This window comes from Polistes dominula, unplaced genomic scaffold, assembly GCF_049000335.1.
Source record: "Polistes dominula isolate Pdom_NZ unplaced genomic scaffold, Pdom_raw_medaka contig_25, whole genome shotgun sequence".
Classification (NCBI taxonomy): Eukaryota; Metazoa; Arthropoda; class Insecta; order Hymenoptera; family Vespidae; genus Polistes; species Polistes dominula.
Genome location: NW_028301094.1, coordinates 3,662,501 through 3,689,027, shown reverse-complemented (window position 1 = coordinate 3,689,027; position 26,527 = coordinate 3,662,501). Strand labels below are relative to the sequence as shown.

The 26,527-nt window shown below is 28.0% G+C and overlaps 1 protein-coding gene across 11 annotated transcripts in view; it reads right to left on the bottom strand.

The window, feature by feature from the left end:
- dnc (phosphodiesterase dunce) overlaps positions 1-26,527 on the bottom strand; it is a 202,911-nt gene that overhangs the window by 139,390 nt on the left and 36,994 nt on the right. The window contains exon 1 of one of the 11 annotated variants that reach the window (XM_015315616.2): positions 12,684-12,706. The exons of 6 other annotated variants lie outside the window; for them this stretch is intronic. The gene's annotated coding sequence lies outside the window, so the exon portion shown is untranslated. Of the gene's footprint in view, positions 1-3,541; positions 3,921-12,683; positions 12,707-26,527 lie in introns of those variants that run through there. 4 more of the 11 variants (XM_015315603.2, XM_015315605.2, XM_015315601.2 and 1 more) reach the window with 4 other exon arrangements.

Below are 26,527 nucleotides of genomic sequence, written 5' to 3'. Positions count from 1 at the left end.
GTGTTTATATGTGTTTGTATATACGTCTCGAAATAATTAATTAGACATACAAGTGAATAAAGACTATTTCTCTCTCTCTCTCTCTCTCTCTCTTCTATCTGATAGATCCAATAATCAAGAGACATGCCAATTCTCAAATATTCAAGGAACTCTCTCTCTCTCTCTCTCTCTCTCTCTCTCTCTCTCAACGCAGGAAGCTAAATAGCTTTCATCATTTCCAGCATCTCTTAAGGAATTCCTCCAATTAAATGATTTTACGATAGACCCGATAAAAAGATGATTTCTTATCTTTTATAAATATAATTGAAATTTTGTGGAAAAAATGTTGTATGCAAAAAATAGGATATTAAAAAAGAACAAAAAAATCATCGAAATAAATATTTACATGTATATTTTCTATTTTTAAAATTAGAAACCGTCAAACCTGTCTCAAACGTTCAAGGAAGTAAATATCGATGTCTTCAAAACGATAGATCGACGTGGAAAAATCGCTTTGACCTACTTATATGTCAAAGATTTTATGACGTGGGCGTTTGTAGGTACCGCCATTCGTCAAGTATGAAAAGTGCGCTCGAGATATCTGCTCATATCTTTTGAAAGGAACCCGACCGACATTTCCCATTGCGCACGCCTACTTCAAGAAAACGAACATATTTATTGTCTTGTCCAATGTGGTCAAAGGGTATAAGACAGTGACTGAATGATCGGATATTTATGTGTACATTTTTTTTCTCTCTTGACACATATTTAAAGCTCCTACAATGGGATTGTTGATGGAATATAATAATAAAGTTCGTAAAGTAAATTAAAGAAAAATTCAAAGGTCAAAAATAACGGGTTTTTCATAATAAATTGATTTAATGACAATGTGTAGTTAAATTAAAAAATAGATCGTAAAAAAAAATTGATTTTATGATTTATATATTGTAAAGTACGTAATGTAAAATAAATTGTTATTACATAGAATAAATTAATATCATATAAATATAAATTAATATTATATATTTATATATAAATAATATATATTATAATTAATAAATTTAATAAAAATTTTAAAATTTTTTTAATTTATTAATTTTTAAATATAAAATTAAATATAATATATAATATATATTTATACATTTTAAATATATACAATATTAAAAAATAAATTATTATTAACGACACAAAGATTATAAAAAAAAAAAAATTGATGAAATTACATTGTCATATTTTTGTCATGTAACAATGTTGCATCTAATTTTTAAAAAAATTTATTTTTTTCAATTATAAAAATAAAAAGTTATTAATTGTTCCAGAGGTTATTCAGATAAATTTGTAACAGTTAAATAATCCTATTATTTAATATCTTTAAAAAACCGAGTTATTATCGGAATGGAAAATAAGAAAACTTTGAAGGGAAAATTTTTTCTTAAATCAACGAACTCGTTTCTACGAGTTGTTTGCATTTAATATATTCGCGTTTACAAAGTAAAAGAATGAAAAAGAATCGAAGTATAAGAAAGTAACCGTTCGTAAATATTACTTATTGTAAATAAATTCTTTTTCACCTTTTCTTTTCTCATTTTTCATCCTTTGGAAAAAAAGATATAAGAGTTTAGTTCACGGATTTGATATTTCTTGAAATATATATATGAAGAGTATGATACGTCGTTATTGTTACATGTAATCCTTTCGAAGATAAAAAAAAATGTATTTCTTTCATGAGAAAGAGAGAGGGAAAAAAAGTAACACCTGAGATATTTATGTATTTGTAACATCAAATAAGATTGACAGTTTTTCGATTGAAGTAAGATTTCTTCTCTTGACTCGAAAGCTTTAAGAAAAAACGATTCGATCAAAAAAAAAGCAAAAAAATCTTTTCAAATCGAAAGAAAGCAAAATTATCCTGGCACAAGAAGTATCATAGAGAAAAAAGAAAGAAAGGACAAAAAAAAATGATTTTTTTTTCTTTATTCTTTTTCATTTTTTTTTCTCTATTGACAATGATCCATCAACGCGTATTATAATATTTGCACAATTGTCTTGAAGCTTCTGCCGTTGGCTCGATAAAATAAAAGTACCTAAAGGCTTGAACATGAGCCAGACTTCGTAAGCTCATTATCATACCAAAGAAATTACGTGAACGTTATATTTTCATTATTTTTTTCTTTCTTTTTTTTTTATTATTATTACCTTATCTTTCCGTGAAATTAAATTAACCGAAACATAAGGAAAAGAAAAAAAAATGAAGAAGGGGTAGGAGACTGAGAAGGGTAGAAAGATAAAAATAGAAATTCTTTAAACAACAAATATAGCTATCGAACTTTTAATTGTATGACAAAAGTATTATTTAAATCGATCTCTATGGGAAAAACACACGGATATGTTAGGTAAAAGTTTCTTATGAGAAAACATAATTAAAGAAAACTAATTACAATGAAATTGGATTCGTACATTTGTACATTGAAACATTAGTAATTAAGTAAATAAGTAAGTAGGTAGATAAGTAAGTAAGTAGGTAAGTAAGAATATATTCTTCACATACGTATATTTGTAGGTGTGTACATACATATATGTATATATATATATATATATATATATATATATATATATATATATATATATATATATATATATATATATATATAATTATATACAAGTAAAGAGTAATGGCTTTTGCTTTTCAGGAAGATTTCTTTTGCTTACTCCAAGTTACAATGGTGCATACCTATATACACAGGTACCCATCGACCTACTTTTTGTAAAATTAATTTGTAGAAACGTTTCGCACTCGTATTTCATGAGGAACCATTGTATTCCATATTTTGATAATAAATTTAACAAGACACAATGTAAATATAAAAAATATATTAGGACTGTAAACGTGTAGTAGTGACTCCAAGCGTTTCGATTAAAACTAAGTTGATTAACGTTAACACAAATTCATCATGTCTACCTGCGTCTTTGTTATTTAATAAGGTTTTTTTTGTCTTCTTCTTCTTCTTCTTCTTCTCGTTTCTTTTTATTAAATATCGATAGATTATCAACGATATTTTGAAGTATCGTCTTCGATTACGAGAATGACGACGAAGACGAAGACGAAGACGAAGACAACAACAACTACGATTATGACTACGATTACGAGGTAGTAGAGCGAAAACGATCAAGGTAGATAAGTTAATTACGGTATCGCGTGCGTTAACCGTTTCCGACATAATCGGGTGTAAAACTCGATGTAACTTTTCTCTAAAAAAAGAAATAAGAAATATGATCGTTTCTCTCTTCGGCAACTAACGATTAATAAACGCTTTGCTTATCTCATTTATTAATAGAATTCATAATATAAATCAAAATCTCTCTCTCACTGAGATCGATATTTAAATGAACAAGATTATTCACACAAAAAAAAGAAGAAAAAAAGTCATATACGCACCAAGCGTATGCGCGCAAATACAAAAAAAAAAAACTTGTTTTATTCCGTTCTCTTTAAAATGTGTAAAAAGAAAAAAGACGCAGATAACACTTTTACACAAAACAATATAATCAAAAAAATTCTCACCAATTGGAAAGCTAAGAACAAATATGTCCCTCACGAATCCTTGAAAGACGATATCGATGGGGATGTGTGACTTGAAATAACGGAGGAAACTGGGGTGGGGAGAACGTTATATATTAAAAAACAAAAAAAAACTTCACTTATTGAATTTTTTCACAAACTCACACTAACAAAGGAAGAATAAAAACAAAAACAAAATAAAACTACTTGTGAATATTTTTTAAAACTCGATGATCTCGTTAACGGGGGATGAAAAAAGTACTTTAAATGTCCTGTGTAATATTATATACATATGTATAATGTATGTGTATGTAAATGTGTATATGTGTGTGTATTTAAAAAGAGAAAAAGTGTAAAATATGTAGACGGACGACGACCGATCCGCACGAGGTCGCACGTACTGTCGAACTGAGGAGAGGAGAATAGCAGAGAGAGTGCCGGTTGCGGGCTTCAAGCTCCTGCCCTCCCGTCAAGCAGGTCTATGCTCGTCTGCTGCGGTCGAGTATGCTCTCTCTTTCTCTCTCTCTTTCTCTCTCTCTCTCTCTCCCACTCCTTTTTAAGCCGCCTATAGTATGTGTTAGTATATATATATATACATATATTACAATACATACATTCTAGTTATAAGTAGCAAGTGTGATATATATGTAAACATACTATATTCCTACACACGACCTACGTAAATTTATGAAATATGTAAGTGAATAATGTGTATTGCACCCAGGGTGAAAGAAACGGAGAAAAAAGGGGAGAAAGGAGTCAATCTCAAAATAGAAGTCTCACATCACGAATGGTAAAAAAAAAAAAAAAAAAAAATACAAAAGGAATTTAGCAAAGGCATCGACCAGAAGGTTAGCAATATAATCAATGATGTAACTATTAAATAATTTGCCTATGCAACAACTTTGGATGAGATAATTTAAAGCATGAGATGATAACTTAAATAATCAAAAATGTTATTTTCTTGTATTATTAGTCACGTGAATAATATTTGTATATTATCCTAATTGCTTTTGTAAATCTTTTCCAGTGAATTTTTTTTTTAATGATATTGTATATTATATTTTGTCATCTTATGATCGTTCGTAAACGTAGGACAGATTATGCTATTTTTTGTTTTTGTTTTGTCAAAGTGAATTTTAAATATGCAATTTTTTTGTATAATTATTTTGCAAAAATTTTTCTATCTCGGCAAATATTTTATAATTACTTTCGAAGATTCTAAAAGAAAAAAAAAAAGGATAACGTTTCTTATAAAATTATATACTATTTATTTGTGTAAATTATAGATCTGTTCTTCGAAGTTAATTTTAAATGTGAAATATCTTGCAATTATTTCTAACTACAGTACCGCGTTCCAATCGTAAAAACTTAGTAATGACTTTCAGAGGAATTTAATAAATAACGACAGGGCCGGACTTAAGAGTTTGGAGGTCCATCTAATTACTTGAAAAGTTCAATGAAATAAAATATGTGTATTACAGTAATCAAATAATTTATAACTTGACTAAAAGTTTGTATTAAGTAATATAGTATATTACGAACAATTTTTGATAATTTCTAATTGATTTCTCAAATCATATTGCATCAAATTGAATATATTATTAAAATTACGAAAATTTTATAAGAATTCAGCATATACTTTAGGAATCACTGACTATAAGGTACTATGTATATATATATATATATATGTATCTTTATATTGTTTTACCTTTCAACTATGAAAAGAAGGGTGACATGTGGTTGTTTATAATTTTTATCACATAAACATAACGTTCTATAAAATATTCAACAATTATCCAATAAAACTATTATTACAAACATTTAATTAACATAATAGCCTATAATTCGTGTTTAAACGTATTATAAATTTCATTCGTTTATTTAGTTTGGGTTCAATATATAATTCAGTTAATTATAAAGTACTGTTTATATATATATATAATAATATTTTTAAAATTTTTTGAATTTTATATATTATTTATTATATATTGCATATTAGATATTTATATGTATGTATGAATTATATATTAAAATCTTTTAAATTTGATGAATAGTATATATACCATTGTATACCATGTATACCATTCATCAAATTTAAAGGATTTTAATTCGACCCTTAGAACTTAATGATAGTACACATCTACTATCTTTTTATCCAATGATGTATATACACATACTTTCTCTGTTTTTTAATCGACGTAATAATTAGAGTTCGATAAGCTTGAGTGATGAATGATTCTTGAACATGCAGATGGCTTCTAACAAGTATACTTTTAAATCGATAGAAAAGAGTTAAATAGACCATCGTTGGTATCGTGGTTGACATCGTTGTTACTGATCTCTTTAGGTCGAGGACGTGTGAAAGGGATAAAGGGAAGAGATGTGCGGCGCCATGTTGAACTTATATACATATATATATTATTACATATATATATACGTAATGGTATATATACCATATATACCATATATATATATATATAGCATTGGACGATGTTTCCGACGAAATTTAATCGAGTTATAAGTATAACTCGATAAATATGAAGGATATATCGGAGAAGAGGAAATGAAGGAGGAAATCAAACGGAGGAAGAAAGTTACTTCTTTTTCTTCTTCGTCGTATTCACCAATAGTTTCGTGAACATTTCCAACCGGATACCCCAAAATGAAAGTTCAAAGATCATGTAAACAAAATAAAGAGGACTGCTCGATAAAGGGTTAAATTAGATCAAGATTCTTTTTAAGGAACTTACAAAATCGATTTATCGATACAATTTAACATTATTTACCACTTGTACTATTTTTTGATACGTAATACTTAAACCTCATTTTTTAATTCAAGTAATATTAACGCATCTTGCGCGGGAGATAACTAAAGTCGTTTTTTTTTTAATTTAATAAATATTATTTTTATATTTATATTAAAATAAGTTTATTTTATATAAATTTATGTTTTTATTTTATAATAATATATTATAAATTTTTTATAAATTATATTTATATATTATAAATAATAATATATAAATAAAAAATATTTTAAATTTTATAGAAAAAAATTTATATAAAAAATAAAATAAAATATTTATATTATAAAAAGTTAATAAATATTATTAAATATTTATTTATTTAAAAAAATCTAATGTTTCAAAACTAAAGCTATTTTATGCAGTAGGAATTTTGCGTCCGAACTGTAAAAAATCGTCGGCTACACTGTAAAACTTTGGCAGCAAAGTGCAAGATTTGTTAATAATAATATGTTAATAAATTTTTTTGTTTTATACTTTTTTATAAATAAATATATTATATTATCTCTCACACACATAAGAGAAAAAAAAATAAATAAAAATTACGAATTATGTCATTATTACATACTCATCAAATTTTACGTCGCATGTTATTATTCGTACACGTGATCTGATAATGACACTTGACGAAAATTGACTCAGACACGGAACACATTTTCCATGAGATTGATTATCTAATACCTTTTATCGTGAATTAATTCATTCTTACTTCAGACAGACAAAAACAATCTCTTACGTCATAGTTTGCAGTAGTTTATAACTTACCGACGTTATCATGCAATTCGAACTGTCAAGAAGATGAAAATGAACGGAAAACAAAAAGGAGAAAGAGAGAAAGAGAAAGAGAAAGAGGAAGAGAGAGACATATAAGTATGCTCTCTCTCAAATGAAAGCTCTCTAACTTAATCGAACAGTTAAGCACATTAGCTCAAGTATGGAATTTCTAACAACTAATTAAGTAACTTTCAAGTTAAAATATGGATTAACTTGATATGTATGAAACCACTAATCTAAGCCCATAACCATGACAGTGTCGAGAAGCATAACTTTAAGAATCATATGAGACAAATATTTACGCGAGAATTTTTTTAATCAAAATATGAAAAGAAAGGTAGGAATAGTTGGATTTAACGACGTTCTTTGACTACACTCGTTTGCTTTTACTCGTATTAAATCCTGAAAACGTAGGAAAAACTACATAATGTAATGAATCTGGAGAAGGAAAAAAAAATTATTGCAACGTGTAGAAAAAAAATATCAAAGAAACTCGACAAGAAGTTCACATAATTGAGAAAATAATTATTATAATTTTTGTAATAATAATATTTTGTAATAGATAATATGAATTTACATTTCATATATACATAATATGTATATTATACAAATTTAAATCTATTATAATTATAATATGTAAGCCTCGCATCGGTATGCTGTGTATGTGTGTGTGTGTGTGTGTGTGTGTGTGTGTGTGTGTGTGTGTGAATAGATATGCTAAATAGAACAGAACGTTTAATGCTTGAATAAGTGCGTCGAACGGTCTACCTGATACCTTTATCTTTTGTTTAATTAGATATCGCAAATAGGAATGTGTATGTGTATGTAAACTTAATGAATTTGAAAAGAGTGCATTTTATGACACTAAGGAAGAAAAACATTTTACTAATCCTCAACTTCTTTTTAAACCATTAACAAATATATTTATGAATAAGCAACGAAAAAAGAGTAAATTAAAATGGGAAAAAGAAAAGAAACAAAATTTCTTTAAATTAATTACGATAAGATTATTATATTAAGATTCATTTGAATTAATTTTAATAATTGATACGATTATCCACATTAACGCTTATACGTGTGTTGCAAAATACCATTAAACTCTATTTCGTGATATGTCTACCAGTTGACTGATGTTCGTATCTATGGTAAGTCCAGTGTTGGATCTGACAGTGCACCTGACAATGCAACGATTCGAGTGCATACGTGTGCAAAACTGAGAGAGGTGAGAGGATTTAATTTGGTTGTCGCACTCGCGTCTATTGTATTTGACTTCTAGCTAAAACAAGACTACACTATTGGAATGCAATGACCAAAGGATACAACGCAACGCGAAATTACTCTTCATCGTGAGTACCTGTGCTCACGTGCATGTTTCTAAGTTTACCTTTTAGTAAAAGGTAAACTTTGTAGCATGCAGGACTACAATGATTAAATTCATTACTTTAAAGGTTCAAATGTCAATTTAAAAGTTTCAAAACAGAAAATTTTTAGGTGTTTTATTAATTCACGATTATTAAGTGATTTATATGATAATCCCTCCCCCATCCTTCCCCTGTCCGTCTGTTCGAATAAATTATTAAATTAAAAAGGAAGGAAAAAAATAATATGTATACATTGCTTTTAAAGCTTTTAAGAAACATGAATAAAAATTTAAGCCCGTACGATTTTATCGAATTTTTCTTATTTCTTTTTCCTTTTTTTTTCCTTTACTTTAATGCATCTTTTTAAAAAAAAAAAAGAAAAGAAAGGGAAAGAAAAGATGGAACACATTTCGATTTAAACTTAACGTCTATATCGTCGTATTCATCTTGAAAAGTTATCAGGAAGAAGAAATATCTCTTTGAACGTGCTAGTCGACTTTCGACTTCTTAAGCTCACAAAATCCCTGTTTTCGTGAAAATCCTAGAGTTTAAAGTAGGCTCCAACTTTTCTCCTCAAGTTTAGCCCTCACTTTATCAGGAAAGAATTTGATATACCTACTCGTAAAAAAAAACTAGGAAACGTGTCCGCCCGTTATATAAAAAAAAAAAAGAAAAAAAGAAAAGTAAAAACAAAATATAAATTATACCAAAAAAGGTCAAATCTCAAATCGTTTAGAAGAAATTTGTCTCTACTATAAATATAAAAATAATATAATTCCCAGTGATTTATTTATTTGTATATGTGACATATATATTATTTTTTTTCTCGAGAAAGACAAAAATACAGTATGAAAGTAATAGTTAGTTTGGTAGTCATCGGTTCGTGAAAATAACTTTCTTAAAAAAAAAAAATAAAAAAAATTAGTCTTGTGCTGGTTGCCACGTCAAGTTTTCGAAAGATTTATACGACTCAGAAATTTCACGTGTTTTCGATTATACGATAGGACAGTGAATGTAATAATAGAACATGTTTGTTTCACGTTCCAGTACTTATACATACATAGATATAACAACTATGTATGACCCATAACGCTTATTATTCTCAAAGAGAAACAACGATTATTTCCGCGAGACATGGAACTATAAGAAAACACACACCCGCGTTAATTTCATGGAAAAGCTGAAAGCCCTCTTGATGTTTCTATTAGCTTGATATATCTGATTTATGTTTATAACCTTTCGTTTTCATCGATCTATAGTTATGCACTTTGAAAACATATCAAATGTAAGAGTAGGAAAGTTTTAACTTTTTGCAAAATTCTTAGTACTATCTCTCTGTTTTTACGTACGAAATAACCATAAAATTCTGAAAAGAGAGGTAAAAACGTTAAACACGTGAAAATTACCGAAGGAAAAATAAAATGCTAGATTTATGACCATTTTGGCAGTAATAGAACGAGTATCTAACAATAGGTTACATAGAAACAGGTAAAAAACCTCGATATAATCGTATTGGCAATTTTCCCAAAACGAAACTTTTTCTTTGTTCTTTGGTAGAAGAACAATAAATGAAGTGTAATTAAAGTACTCAAGTATCTACGATTTTAATTTATTCTGCATGAAAATGGTTAAAATACCTTTAATATTGCGAAGAAGTTACTAAATTTTGAATATTTCAAGAAGTAGACGATGAAGAAGAAAGATAGAAAGAGAGAGAAGTCAGGTTTACTAAAAGCGAGCGAGTTGGAAATTCCAAGGTACAAAATTATCTCGTTGAAACACTCTCGAAAATTTCGGCTGAAATCGCACGTGCTTGAAATAAGTATGATAGTTATGCGGTGACACGAGAATATAAAAGGGTTCATGGTTAAAAAGTATTTTTATGAAATTTTATATTTTTCCTTACATTTTTGATATATATATATATATATATATATATATAGAATACAAAATTATTAATCAAAAAAGGTTGACACACACGTAATCAAAAATGTTTCTTCTCTTTTCGCGTAAAAAAACGAAATAGTTCTAGTTCTCTTGCCATTTTTCACTAGAAAGAAATGCCAAACTTTGGTAAGAATATACACATACACACATATACATATAGTACGTGATCTTTCCGCAGGCGGAAAAACCTTTCGTAAATTCTTTCGAATAACTTGAAAATTCGTAACGAAATATTGTATCAGCTCGAAGCTAAACATGCATCGAATTTCTAAATTTACATTCGTTATATGAAAAATTACTTTTAACGAATGCACATTCGATCAACAAGTAAATCCCCTATGGCGATTCGCATCAAAATAACGTTATTGAATACATTTTATTTTATACCATCCCTTCCTTCACCCCCCCCCCTCATCAAACTCTTCGTTTGTCTCTTTATTTATACATATATATCTTTTTTTTCTATTGTTTTGTTTGTTTTTTCAAAAATACGCAAACGTAAACAAAAGTATTTTACCTATGTTACGATAAACATTTTGTATTTCACTACGTTATATCGTGATTTTCGTATTTACAAAAAAAAAAAAAAGAAAAAATTTATCTTTCATTTGAGAGCATAGAATTCGTTTCAAATAATAAAAGCAATGTTGACTTTTATTACCACTGAGCACTGGTACAAAGATACGTAGAAAGTCGAACTCAACTTTCGACCTCGAGTTATAAATTTTATTCAAAAATACGATTTTATCAAGCCGAAACATTGTGAGAATGGGAAAATATTCGTCGTTGGATTTCTAGTACAATTTTCGTTCGCTAGATACGCGGCATAGGCTTTTGCAAAAGACGATTTGGTTACCGGAATAGTAATAAATCGTTTAAATTTGTTGAACTAGTCAATCGAATTGCGAATAAAAATTCAAATCATTCAAATTATATAGATATATATATATATATTTTTTTTGAGGTATTTGATGGAACGAATATGCAAGCAACCATTTTTCCACGTTTAAAATGCAATCGATTTAAATCAAAACGAAGTAACAACTAATAACGCTTCTTTTAATATTTAATTGTATATAAAAAAAATAGTCACATTTTGACTAGTGTAGTTAAAAGGAAAAGATTTAAATGTGTGCTTCTATTAAAATTATTTATTAACTCTTTATAAATGCATATTTGATATGTTTTTCTCTTTAATATTTTAAATACACTTTCGAATGATTATAGACGCGGTCTCAGCTTTCGAATTATACATTGAAAAATAATAAAAAAGAAAAATTCATTAAAAACGATATGTTTCACATCGTATTAACGTTCTGCTCTTTGAATGGTACATCGAAAGTTAATTAATTTAATGTCATACGTATTTAAACATATATATAATTATTTATATTTTATATAAATTTTCGATTTTATTTAAACGAAATAAAACTTAAATAATATTGAAAATAAAGTTATCTACGTATAAATTATTTATCGAACGTCAGTAGATCATTTTCACGTAGTCAATCGGTGAAACGTAGAATTGAATAAAATAATATACGATTCGTGAAGTGTATGTTTCCCTTGAGGTCAAAGAGTACCTTTCAAATAAATTTCACTTTGACGAAAAGGTAAAGAGAAAAGAATTAATTTATTATTGGACACAAGACGTTTATTTATCTACGAAAAGTTATAAGCAAAAAGATTTATGTTGGCTTAAATTTATGAAAGATGGCAGTACGATGCAAGTGATATCACAGTCGATAAGGAAGGAAACCATATTGTGTGCAGTACAAGAGTCAAACAAAATAATCTCGGAAGGTAAATATGAAAAACATCCGTTACAAGTTTACCCACTCTATATAAACTAATAAAAGGCGGGAAATAATATATTTTTAAAAAATAATATAAACAACATCGTCGCAAAAAAAAATCATTATGAAAGGAAGAAAGAGAATATGTAAAAAAAATATAAAGTTAGATAAATAAAATATGAAAAAAAAAATTTTTTTAAAACGTAGATATTAAAGATGAAAAAAGAAACAAACTAGGCACACTTTTTATACAAAAGTGCAATTTAAAAATTTATCTTTCGTTATTATGTCGGAATGGTATTACGTGAACGACCTCCAGTCGAAAAAAAAAAGTTACCTTAAACTAGTATTTTGTTCTTTTTTTTTTTTTTTTCTTTTCCTCGTGTGTTATCTCGTGTGAAATATTAAAGTAGAATGATGCATCGTACCGAGGTTAAAAAAGTATAGAGCATTTTCCACTTACCGTACTTCGTGCCCAACTACCACTGTCCACCCTCGACGACGTCTCTTATCTTTTCGCCTCAACGATTCCATAACACTGAGTCTTTCCATGATTACTTCTTTATTATGATATATACGAGAGATTCGATTATTTGTTAAGACGACTTTTTGTTATAAGTTGTCACATTTTTCTCACTACAGCTTTTTCACCGTCTCTTTCTATTCCTCCGATTGCGTTTTATATATTTCAAATATGTACGATCAAATTTTACAATTAACGATGAATATTTAAGCTTTTTAATTTTTTTTTTCAAATAACATGTGTTTCTAAGGAAAAAAAAACCAAAATAAAAACGAAATATATTCTACGATGCTTTTATCATATATTATACTTTATTTTTACGAGAATATTAATATAATTATAATAATAATTATTATTCTTTTTACATGTTGTTAGTCTTATTTTTTCTAGACGTAATGTAGAACACACGATTAAAATCACACTGATAACATTTTTGTTTCTTTTTATTTCTTTCTTTTAAATTCGTCAAACTTATTTAACAAATTAACGAATGTACGATAATAAACGATACATATTTTTTCCTTTTTTTTCATGTTTAACATTTTAACATGCGGCATTTCAACTTCGACTGTCTCTTAGTAAGAAGCCTTTGTTCGTTTGTCGCGTACTTTCGCGAATATAAATTTGCGTTCTCTAAAGACAATGACTCTTTCTCTTTCTTTCTCTCTTACATTAACATCAAAAGTATAACAAACTTTAAACGATTATTGTCATTAACAGAAAAAACGATTACCGTCAAAAGCTTAGAACTTAAACGTAAATAATAATAATTGTAAGAACTGACCAACTAACGAGAAAACAAATGATTCAATTGATCGAATAGTAATGAGTGAGAGTTAGTTAAAAAGAGAATGATACGAATAAAAGAGAAAGAAAACGAATAAAGAGATAAGCATCTTAACATCGCGACGAACCGCACAGGACTGAATGTCGTATTGTATTTATAGAGCGACTTCAGATTATTTTGAACGTCGTCGCTTTTCTCACGTATGTATATGTCATTTCTTTCCCTGTTAATATACACACTACATTACTACTACACGCACCACACACACACACACACACAGAACACTACTATTTTTTTACTCATTCTTTTTCTCTCTCTCTTCTTCTTCTTTTTGTCTCTTTCAATCACCCCCACCTAGAAAAATTTTACACCACCCCCCATCCACCCACAACAACTAGTTGTCTATTGAAGTAGACTCATTTTCTTTAAAAATTCATTTGCGTGATAAAAGTGTGCTACGATCTCTTACCGTCGAACTATTGGATCATTAAAAAATAATGAAAGATAAAAGATGAATAATTTTACACGTTAGATAATAGATAATTCGGTTTTTTTTTTCTTTTAAGAAGATAAAGGATATCTCTCACGAACGGAATTTTGTTAATTGTAACGAACGTTGTTACGAACTGTTATTTTCGTTTATCTCTTTCTTTCTCTCTCTCTCTCTCTCTTTCTTTTCGTAAACAAAACTAATTATTTCTATCTTATTTTGTATTTTTTTTCCTCGTTAATTAACAACCCCCAACCTTCCTTTTCACCTTTCAAACAAAAGCGATATGATTCGAGTAGAGAAATTCGTGTAAATTATTTTTATTTTTCGTAACAACGTCCATTAATTATTTTGATTTATTTGAAATGTTTTTTTTTTGCTTTCGTTTTTTTCTCTATTTTGTTTTATTTTTTATTACGAATTTCAACGATTAAAGTAATAGATAGTAATTTAAAGATAAAAATCGTTTGATCATCGAGTGATAGATTTAGAAGAGGAAAATAAAAATTAGACATCATCAATGTCGCGTAGCACCTTCGAAAGAATGTTTTTTATATATCGTCCACTTTGGCAACCCTCACCAATGTTACATTTTATTAGTCATACTAACGTCATAGCTGTGAATCTTTCTCCCACATCTTTACGACCAATCACGGTGACCAAAAAGTTAAACGCTAATATACTCTATAATCATTTCATATAATAATATTTTTAAACTAATATTCTTTCAAAAAATTCTCGAAAAACAAGAAGTCAAATCTTTCTTCCATATTTCGGTGATTCATTTGAAAATTTTTTAGCATAAATCATCCATAAATATATTTTCAAATTTTAATTCTATTATTCCACAATAACAAGCGTTGATTTCTCTAATCATTTATTATATCATATTTTAATTATTATTTTTATATTTTATATCTAATTAGATTTATGAACTTTTTGTTTTCTAATTTAAAAAAAAAAAATAAAAATAAAAAGTAAAATAATAATCAAAAAAAGTGAGAATTATTATATACTCAAAAGATTCAACTCTTACAATTTATTAGTTCAATTTCTAAGTAGTATAGTATAAGCACAAAGTTGTTAAAAGTAAACATAAAAAAATATTTATTATCATGGTGAGGAGGGAGAGAAAACGACTAAAAGTTTTTCTGCAATAAATAAAAACGACCATATTCATTTTGGCTAAACTATTACGCCATAAAGAAAATTATTACGCGTAGAAATTAATTTTGCCCCTTTTTCTTATCCTTAAACTTAGAAATTTTATTACAAATACTAGATGTTGGATTACGTTTTGAAATATTTATTGTTTTTTCTATAATCTTTTATCACTTATTGGATAAATTATAAATTCACCTAAAATGATGATGGTTTGTCGGTAATGAAATCTTTTATATATTTTTGAACTACTTCAACCGACTTAAAAAAAAAACCCTCCCCCGACACATTATGTTGTAAAATCCTAAGAAGATAGTAGTCCAGTGGGATCAGGTCCGGAAAGAAAACCACATAAAGAAAAAAACTTCTAACAATGTTATTATATGCGTGCTTAAAACAACGTATCGCGTAATGTTATCATGTTGCAAAATAACGTGACTTGTTCCGTGATCGATAAATGGCTATTTTCCTTCCAGTTCATTGTACAAAGTGATTAACTGCTATTGATAGTAGTCTGTAGTTATTGTTTGACCAGGTGAAAGGAGCTCGTAATGAATAATGTTGCGTGGAAATCAATGAGAACACAATTTCTGCCGAATGATCATTTTAGAATTTTTCCATTTTTAAATCATTGCTAAATCACTTTTTGCATGTACTATAAATTAAAGTGTAGCTTTCTATAATATTAAACTAATCATGTCAGTAATTTTAATGGCCGATTTTTTTTTCGTTTGAAATATTATTTTATTTATAATTTCTTCTAACATAAACATTCTTATTATTACAAACTTCTAAACATTGACGTTTACTTTTTATAATCCAAAAGAACTAACGTTAGGTTAATTTTTAAATGACATTAAGGGTGGTAAAAAAATTCGAATTCGTATGAAAATAAATATCATTTAAAGGAAGAAAAATTAACGAAACATCGAATTAATTTCTATACCTATTAGATTTATATCGCAATATGAAAAATATTATTTGAAATAATCGATATAATAATATCTAATCATACTTATGTACAAATACATGTATTTGTACCATAGTAACATAGTGTACAATGTATTTGTATCATTGTACCATAGTGTACAATGTATTTGTAAACCATAATTACGAAAATATTTTTTGATCGAAGAAAATGAACTTATTTTTCTTTTTTTACATATTCAAATTATTCTCGTAACTATTTTACTCTTGTGGGTTTTAATAATAGAAGCACCAAACAAACAAAAAAGATAAGAAATATAAAGATAAAAATAAAAATAAGAATGAAAAAAATAGAAAAAAAAAAAAATGATAATACATTTTTTAGCGAGCACGTGCCGATTGTCGCGAGAATTCGGCGTGTTTACAAAATATTTGCCAGTCAACTCGACAAATATAGATTAATCTGATATTCGAAATGCATGCCAAGGTTCCTTCTTCAAGTACAACGTCGTCTAGATTCTTATTAATACTCATAAATTTCATTTATAAGATAGAAAAATTAATCATCCTGACTAAAACTAAAAGGAAAGAAGAAAAAAAAAAGAAATAAATGAATGTGAACTTTCAACGACATTTCTAACGTTCATTATTCAAACATAAAAGTAATTTGCACTTTGAAAAATATCTAACAACTTATTTCTGTAAATATACGTGACACGGTCCAATGGGTTAGTCTCAGGCAATTGAACTTTTTCGAAAGTTTTCCCATTAAAAGGAACGAACGGGGGTATCTTTAAAAATAAAAAAGATTTGAAATATCATAGTAGATATCATCGTAATTCCTTCATTCATAAGCGTTTAAAACTCAAAGTGACCATGGAAATGTATAGGAAGAGAACTTTTGATGCTAAGAAAAAAAGAATAAAAAAAAAACAAATTAATAACCAACACCGATGATCATTTGCTCGAATAACCAAGATATTTCTTTTCATTTTTTATTTTTTAGCTTCACATTTTTTCTATTTCTTTTTTTCTTTTTTCCATTAGCATCCTCTCACGGATTACTTAGAAATAGATATTTACATGGAACGCGTAAGGTCGATCGATTATTTATTAGAGTCTCGAACTTTAAACGTTCGATATAGATTTTGGATCATCGTCTATCCACGAACATATATAAAATCGTGGGAGTTTTGAGTGTCCAATTATAATATCCGTATTTTTGGAATCAAAATATCCTTCGTAGTAGCGACGATGATGGTGGTGGTGGTCGTTGGTGGTTTGTGGTTGGTTGTGATGGCCAACTAAGGGGGGGAGAAGGATGAAACGGCGGCAATGTCGTGTGCCACTAAATTTTTCTAACGCACGAATATGAATTTGGCAAGGTTTATCGTTTATTACCCATGTGATGCAAGACAACGCAATGATTCATGAATCATAAGATCCTAACACAGTGCCGGTCTTATTAAAATTTATACAATTATGAAAAATCCCATTTCTCGAAAGCAAGAAAATTGTTTATCATACTTGTTGATCACATTCGTTGGAAAGAATAAAACGAGTAGGAGAATTGTATTATATCTCTAATGTTTTTTCGCGAGATCAATCGTTAGTGAAATTATCGTCATATCTTTGATATCTTCGAACCATTACCTACCCACCTGTCGGTTCATTAATAATGTTCAAGGTAGACATACGTTGATAGAAATCGTACGAAATCTGTAAATCTTTAAACTGGTATCTAGGACGTAGCCTTGTCACAAAATACCACACAAAGACAGTTATTTTATGGACAACTTATTGTTTTGCTTTTATAAGAAAGACAAATGGTACTTTTAAAAGAAAAAGTGCGAAAATGTTTTGACCCGATTTTCTTTTAGATGGGAATAAACTCGGCAAAAAATTTTGCGCGTGACCAAAATTCTATTATTTGAAAGGTGAACACAACGATTATGTTTATTTTCTTTATTTTTTGAACATTTTTTTTCTAATATAAGATATATATAATTGAATATAGGATTCTTCGAATAAACTCGAGAAAAGTTTGTGTCAACTTTTTAAAATTTGTACCGCGAATTCTACATTTTCAACAAATAACGAACTTCGCTGAAATGTCACGAATCAACGGTTGAAAAAAGAAATTTTATTTTGTACCGCAAGTCGGTAAGGAAGTTACCTGCAATTACTATACTACTGCTACTACTATACTACTACGCCATCTCTTCTAAAGTATAGGTAATTATTCAACTTCATATCGTCTAACAACTGTATTGATCGTAATGAAACTCAAAAGAAGAAATCTGCTAAAAGAAAACTATTGTTTTAAAAGTAATACAAAATAATATTATTTAATTTAAAGTTTTTCTCTATATAAATTTTTGATCTACAAACAAAAACCAAACAAAGAAAAGTTAACAAATAAATTAATTAAATGTAAAAAATTTTATATTTATTGAAATTATATTCTAAGTGAACAAGAAAAGAAATTTGAGATTAAATAAGAAACGATTGATATAAATTTCCCAATAATAAATTGCGCAATGATAAAAAGATATTGATAATAAAATATTTCAATACTAAAAGAATGAGAAAAGAAATACAGAAAAATAGGAAAAGAGGAAAGAATGAAAGAAAGAGCCGTTAACCCTAACAGCGTCACACACGAAGTTAATTTTGTCGAGTGGTGGTGAAAAGGATGGGCCTTGCTAAATTTGGAATCTCGATGATAAATTATCGTCAACAAGATGCATCGAAAATACATTGCGAAAATTTTCATCTCTTTGAATTTAAAGATAAATTTTCAAATATAGCTCTCTTTCTTATTACGTTTCTGTTTCTCGTGAGTAACAAAGACGCAATAAGAGCTCGTTTCCGAATACAATAAATAACCAGAGAACTTTGTACGTTGAAATATATATATCGCATTTTATTAAGTTCGTTAAAAATAATTGAAGAAATTTCTGTATAAAAAGGAAAAGTAAGGAGAGGGTAGGGTTGTGTTTTAAAGAGTAGGTGAGGGGGGCTGCCAGGGGGTTAGATAAATGCTTGTATGAAACGAGAAAGAGTAAACAAAGATAAGAGAGCCTTACAATGGTTTAATGGTATACGTAAAAGTACTTTTATTAATGGTGTTAATAATTGAAGATGAAGGGTTTGTAATAATAAGAAAACAATAATAAAATAATAATAATAATAATAATATGATTATGATGATATTAATTGTAAATTTGATAGTGGTGATTTTTAGTGAAATATAACATTTTCTCTCTTTGTCTCTCTCATTTTTCTTACTTCAAAAGAAAATTGATATTTGAATACAATAAAAAATAAAATGAATTAATACGAAGTATTTTATAATTTAATGCAAGCAGACAGGCGTTGAAATTCTAAAAAAAAAAAAAAATCGTTCGATGAAAGAAAGTATAAAGAAATAAAATAAAACAATAAGAAGGAAAAAAAGAAAAATGATACAAGAAAGAAGAAATTGATTCGTTCGGTTTTCATCCCGCACACGTTTTCTGTGGCTTCTCACGAATTAATTTGAGTTTTGCGAATGAATCACGTAGAATTGATTTTGAATTAATTCGACGAGAAGTTTCAATCGAAAAAATATATATTTAAAATAGCAAAATTTGATTTTATACTATTCTCGAAGGATTAGAAAAATATTATGCAAAAAACTATCGAAAAATATCATTTTAATAATTCAGTTTATCGAAATAGTGTACCTATTACCTCTTTCTTTTTACTTTCTTTTTTTTTTTACAAGGAAAAACGAAATACTTAATTAAGGTTTGTACTTTTTCGTATGAAAAATGAAAACATTAATAAAAGAGTATTACTCTCTTTTTGAATAATATATTTTTCTTCTGTTTCTTTTTCGTTATTCATTGTCGGTTGAACAAAAAAATAATCAAATAAAAGACACGTACATTGTTAAAAAAAAAAATAATAATAACAAATAATAGAAAATATGGTTAATAGAGAAAGTTTCAACTCTCCGAGTATAAACCACCAACGCATGGTTAATAGTTTCGAACGTCAAAGTGCATGGAAAAATGTCAAAGGATGGAAAACTGAAGATTTTAACTAAACGTACAAAATAAAGCTGAATGTTATGCACTCGTTAAAGAAATAATTGATTGACAAAGAGGGAAAAAAATTTTCATGCGTATTTTTCTAAAATATAATAAAATAATAATCATTACATAGAAACATATGATTAAAATATCATATTATACAAGTTAATTGAAATGTTATTAAAATTCTGAGAAAAAAAGAATTTTCTGTACTTTCTTATTTTCTTTTTCACAATTTCATAGAAAATATTTTATATAATCGAGTAACGTCAACAGTATAACAACAGTAACATCAACAGTTTTGACGTTGGAGACAAAATTGACGACATCATTTTTGTTTTCAGTATTATACCTTATTTACGTAATTAATAGTTGCCATTACTAGGAAAACATTTGTACAAAAGATGCATACATTCTCGTTTGTGTTTAGTACAAAATCGACGGAATATCATAGTAAGAAGATTTATATATATATATAAATGTATATTTGTGTATATGTGTGTGTGTGTGTGTGCCATCTTACAAAGAGAAACTCTGAAGTACATGATATAGTAAGTATACTATAAACGAAAGAGAGAGAGAGAGAGAGAGAGAGAGAGAGAGAGACGATATCATGTATCAAAACCCTTGAAGAAAATGATCTCCGTTTTCCTCAAAGTTGCCATTGCCTATCCACTTAACTCCATACTCATTCTGGTTATCTTCGACATGTATATAAACTGTTGTTTTACACATACTTATTCTATTTTCTGTTGTTAAATCGAAAATAAATATTTTCAAACAGATTACTCGTGGGAATCCTCAAGCCTTCTAAGTATTACGTTTTTATTATTCGAAGGAAGACTATGTCTCACTTAATCCTTCGTTAGAGAGTAAGACTTCTTTAAACATTCTCTTATGTTACAAGCAAGAACTAAAGAGAAATAGAGAGAGAGAGAGAGAGAGAGAAATAGGAGAAAGAGAGAAAGAGAGATCTCGTTAAATCTTTTGAAACAGGTCACGCCGAACTTTGTATCGTATTTCGTACCTACTATAATAGAAGCCGTGAATAGTAGTCTAAATTGTGTACTATTGGTAGTTAGTTACAACACGAGTTTTTTGAAAAATCCCTAACGAAAATACTTTTTCTTTTAAATAGATTTATTTCGTTTTCAACGATGTTTCCGTGATCGGATAAAATATTGGATCGAGTGCATATTATACTTGTTAGTTGAAATTTATATGTGTATGTGTGTGTATATCTGTTTTCACACTGATATAACAATGTAATACACAAAGGGCAGCCTGGTAATATCCTTCAAAAATTTCTTGGTAAAAAATTTCTAATTCCTGTGCCATTAATTTGACTTGTAATAAAAAGAAGGATAAATAAAAGAAACGGACACAGATAGGAAAAAGGAAAACGCGAATTGGGGAGGAAAGGTTAGAAAGAGAAAGAGAGGAAAATATTCTTTACACGTCTGTTGTAACGGAAAATTTTAATGAGACGTTTCAAGGCCATAAAAAGGTATATCACAGTTTTATTTGAAGAGAACTTACACTGCCAACTGCTGATATACTCTTCTGGTCGCGAAAAGAGAATTGAAAAATAAAAAAAAATAAAAAATAAAAAAGAAGAAGTAATACAAGTGAAGAAAGAAAAAAAAATGGAGAGAGAAAATTAGAAAGTGGAACACGTTTCGATGAATATTATTTTTTTTTTTTCATTTTCTTTTTCTTTTTGTATTTTTCTTCTTTTTTACAATCACATCTTTTACCCCTTCATCGCACACCATGATAATTCGTGTATTATGGTACAAATATTGAGTTAATATATGCATAGATATGTCTATACGCATACATACATACATACATGCATACATATATGTATACCTAGTAATACGTGAGATGATCAATTTGACGAGTAAATTCCAACATCGGAATTTCAAACTGGAATAGCAATTTGCACGCATATTCCTATTAACATATCGTTCGATCGATTAAAAAAATATATAGTTTTAATAACATTTGTTAAGCTACGAAGATGTCAATTGGAATTAATTTGATTCGAAGAAATGATGCGAATGCGAAATATTGGATTAGCAAGAAAGTAATTTCGGCTTGCACCAATAGATAAAGTTATGTTTGTTGCTTTATTCTTTTGTTAATGTTAGAATTTTTTCTTTTGAAGTTTGATAGTTGACACTTTTAGGTTGCTATAGAAACAAATTCCGTGTAATTTTGTTTACAACTGTTAGTTTAGAAACAATTGAGTTTTATTTCACACTAGAAAACCGAAATTACTTTCTTGCCAACTCAATACTTTTTTTTTTTTAATTTTTTCTATTATTTATCTATAACCAATGAAATAATTATTATTCTGGACAATGTTGTTCCATAAAACGAGTAGGAAATTAGTCAATCGTGAATCGTGTCTAAAGATCGATTAATATCCGGTTGTACGAAGCGTGTCTAAAACTCATATAAGTAATTTTGACAAATTTTCCAAGAAAATTCTGACCAATCCCTGGTAAGAGGAAATCTAGCAGGAAAATCAACGAGTCGGAAATCATTACTTCCGATTATTCGATTAACGAATGGCGGACGAAGACTTTCTCGCGAGGAAGTGCACAATAATAATTACAATTTGAAAGCTCTAATGAAGTACGAAGAAGAAAACTTAATGAAAAGTTATGGACAATTATCGGAAATTAATTCGTCTATGTAAGACTAAATGCATACTTTATTTGATAATTTTTATACATGCTGAATGTACTGAGATGAGTACTTTAAATTTGAATTTACAAATTTGCAATATCTAACAATAATTTTTTATGATTTATTAAAATCAGCTTTTTAAACATGACACGATGAATATATCTTAACGTAATCTTAATTTATATTTTATTTTATATATCTTTTTAATTTTAAATCATTTTTATTTTATATCTTTTTAATTTAAAATTATTTTTATTTTATATTTACATTTTATTTAATAGTAAAAACGTATATTATATAAATTTCTTTTTTTTTTAATTATAGTAACAAATGTAAAATAAATAAATGAAATAACGAGTTCGAAATATATCATGAAATATGAAACACCTTTGGTATTCGTAGGATAAAAAAAGAACTCAACGATTTAAATACTGCGAATGGGGTTTAATATTTATTGAAATAAACAATTCAAACGAACAAATATCTGTCAGTTTTTTCAATTAATTTTATGTTATATTACTGTTTTTCATTCTCTATAAAGTTCCATATTAGGTAAATACGTATTTCAAAAGAAAATTTATAATTATACCGAGATAAATATTTATTTAATGGTAAAATTACTTCTGAATACTCAAAAATAAATATGTTTAATAATAAATTATACGAAAGTAAGAGATTCTCAAATCAACATTAACTGAAAATTATAATTTAACTTATGCCTGTTAAAAACTTTCAACGTAATAATGCATTGTTTTCAATGACGAACTTTAAACAAAAAAAAAAAAGAAAGAGATCAAACAACGATACGATTATTTTCTATAAAAAATATAAAAAAGAAAAAAAGAAGAGTAAAAGAAAAATATCTCGCAAGTTGTTCAACAGTTTAGTTAGATTATTTACTTACAGGAAATATTGCAAGATTCCATATTAGATAGAGTTATTTATCCTACTATATACTATATAAAGTTATAACTGAGAATTCAGGAATCTTACATGCAATTTTCTCATTCCCTTTTTATATCGTACTCTCCCTAACTTTATATCACAAAGAAAGATTTAAAGATGGGTCGAGTGAGGTGAAGAGAAGGAGAAGGAAAAGGGAAAGAGAGGGGGAAGTATATCCAATATAGTTTCGTTCTTTTCAGAAAACAAAAAAGAAATAAATGAAAAAAATTTTATCTTTTCTTGTTAGAATTGAAAGTATCTTTCATTGTATATGGTGGAACAATAAAATAGATGGTAAAAATATGGGCCTGTTTATTTCTTTCTATATTTTCTTTTTTTTTCTGCAACAGAGTAAGAATTAAAAAAATGAAAAAGGACGAGAATGGGCTATGTTTTCTTTTTTAATTTCTTTAATCCTTGAGAAAACGGACTAATATGTATTTGTCGAATACATTTTGTATAGACAAATCGTACAAGAAGCGAGAATGCCAAAGACGAAGATACTATTGGGGGTGGTAAACTTAGTTATACGAGTGGGGGCGGGGCCACCGTATGTTAGAAGGACGAACGTTGGTTGAAGTGAGTGAGAATGATGCGGTTAGGTGCTTTCGTCCGTAAGCTCTTTGGAGAACATTTGAAGGCCGTTCAATGCTTACTATCCTCTTCCAAAAGCTACTGCCATTCGCACATGTGTTTTCATTCGGTACCAAAATTCATTTCATCTCTTGATCTTCTTACTTTCATCAAAATTATTTTCAACCAATTAAATAGTATCTTGTTCGTACCATTAATATTGACAATTATATTAGTGAAACAAATATAAACGTGAACGTAGAAATTATTTATTTGGTTGTTTGGAAAGTAATTTCGTTTTTTTTTTTGTGAAAATGAAGATAATTTTTACTTCGATGTTAAACCTAGGCCTTTCAAGTGGGCATAAACAGTTGAATTTGATAAATTTAACCTCTCATCGATCTCACGTATTGTTATTTACCGGTTAGCATCAACTAATACCTTTATTGTGTCATGAAAAAACGAAATTACTTGCAGAACAATCCAATATTATTCTTGTTTTACTTTCTTTATTCCTTGTTTTGTATTTTTTTTTTCATTCTTTGAAACGGAAGGGGGTGAAAGGTGGGCCATGAAATTTTACCTAATTTAATAATTATAATTTTTCATTGCAAATTTCTAATTTTCTTTCTCTCATTCTATTTTAATTAAATTACACGTTTTAAATGGGTACAGCAAAATAGCTGCAAATTTGTAAGTAAAGCGACAATTCTACGTGACCTTGAAAAGCAAAATTAATTTCACTCTGAACAACGAGAGAAGAAGAAGAAGAAATTAAGTGAGAAAGTGGGAAAAAATAAGGAAAGAAAGAATGAAAGAAAGAAATAAAAGGAGACAGAAAGAATAAGATAAAAGGCAATAAAGAACAATTTACAAAAATTTCTTACTTTTTGTCGAGTTCTTGTGTCAACGTAACGCAAACTATTAGCTATTCTAGAAACTAGACTAGCATCAGAAGTTGACCTTGAGTTCTTTCATCCATTCCTACCGCCAAAGAGAAGAAGAAGAAGAGAAAAGAGAGAGAGAACCTCCTGTACACACTTTTGAAATGTTCACTTGCCGACCTACATTACATACATCCTCTCCTCAGTTCGTGGATAACTCGCGACCCATGCGCCAAAATGCTTCCCTTTCGAGGTGGTTTATGCATTAAAATTGCATTGGGCATGCGCTCTGTTAGCATGACAAATAATCTTTCTTCTTACTTCGTAAAACTGACGATTTAGGGTTTTGTCACCTTTATTCTTTATCCATTTCCTTTTTTCCTTTTCTTTTGTTCCAATTTGTTTCTTTTTACTGTCTTTCTTTGTTTTATATTTTTTTGTTATATATTAAATTTAAAACAAATTATTTTGTTATTAACAAATAACATATTATTATTTTATTATTTCATATAATTCGTTATTTTGTTTTGTTAATAATAACAATAATAATAATAAAAATAATAATATAATTGATAATAATAATAATTAATAATAATATAATTAATAATAATAATTAATAATAATTATTAATAATAATAATAATCGAAGAATTTCTCAGATTTCGAAGAATCCACCCTTTCTTTTTTTCTTTACTTTTGTTCCAATTTGTTTCTTCTTTCTTTCTTTCTTTCTTTCTTTCTTTCTTTCTTTTATATTTTTTTGTTCAATATTAAATTTAAAACAAAATAATAACAATAATAATAATAATAATAATAATAGGTGAAGAATGCGATTAAAAATTTATTGTTGAACGTCGTAGTGGAAAAATCGTAGAAGTGAGTGTACACGGGAATTCATATTTTTTTTTATACCTTATTTTCTCGTGTCCTGCCAAGATTATTATTAAATCCGGAAACATAAACGATAGCCACGCGCAACTTGGTACGCGTTACGACGACGCCTCCGGGGTGGCTTTAACAGAACCGTATCGAAAGTACCATCTAATTATAAAGCAAGACGGAAATGTCGTTTACGCGTTAGAACGATTTTTGATGACGGAAAATTGATCAAGGACGAACATAAAGTTACGTGGACACAATCCTCTTCAAGAAGAAGATGAAGAAGAAGAAGAAGAAGAAGAAGAAGAAGAAGAAGAAGAAGAAGAAGAAGAAGAAGAAGAAAAAGAAAAGAGAAGGTCTCTT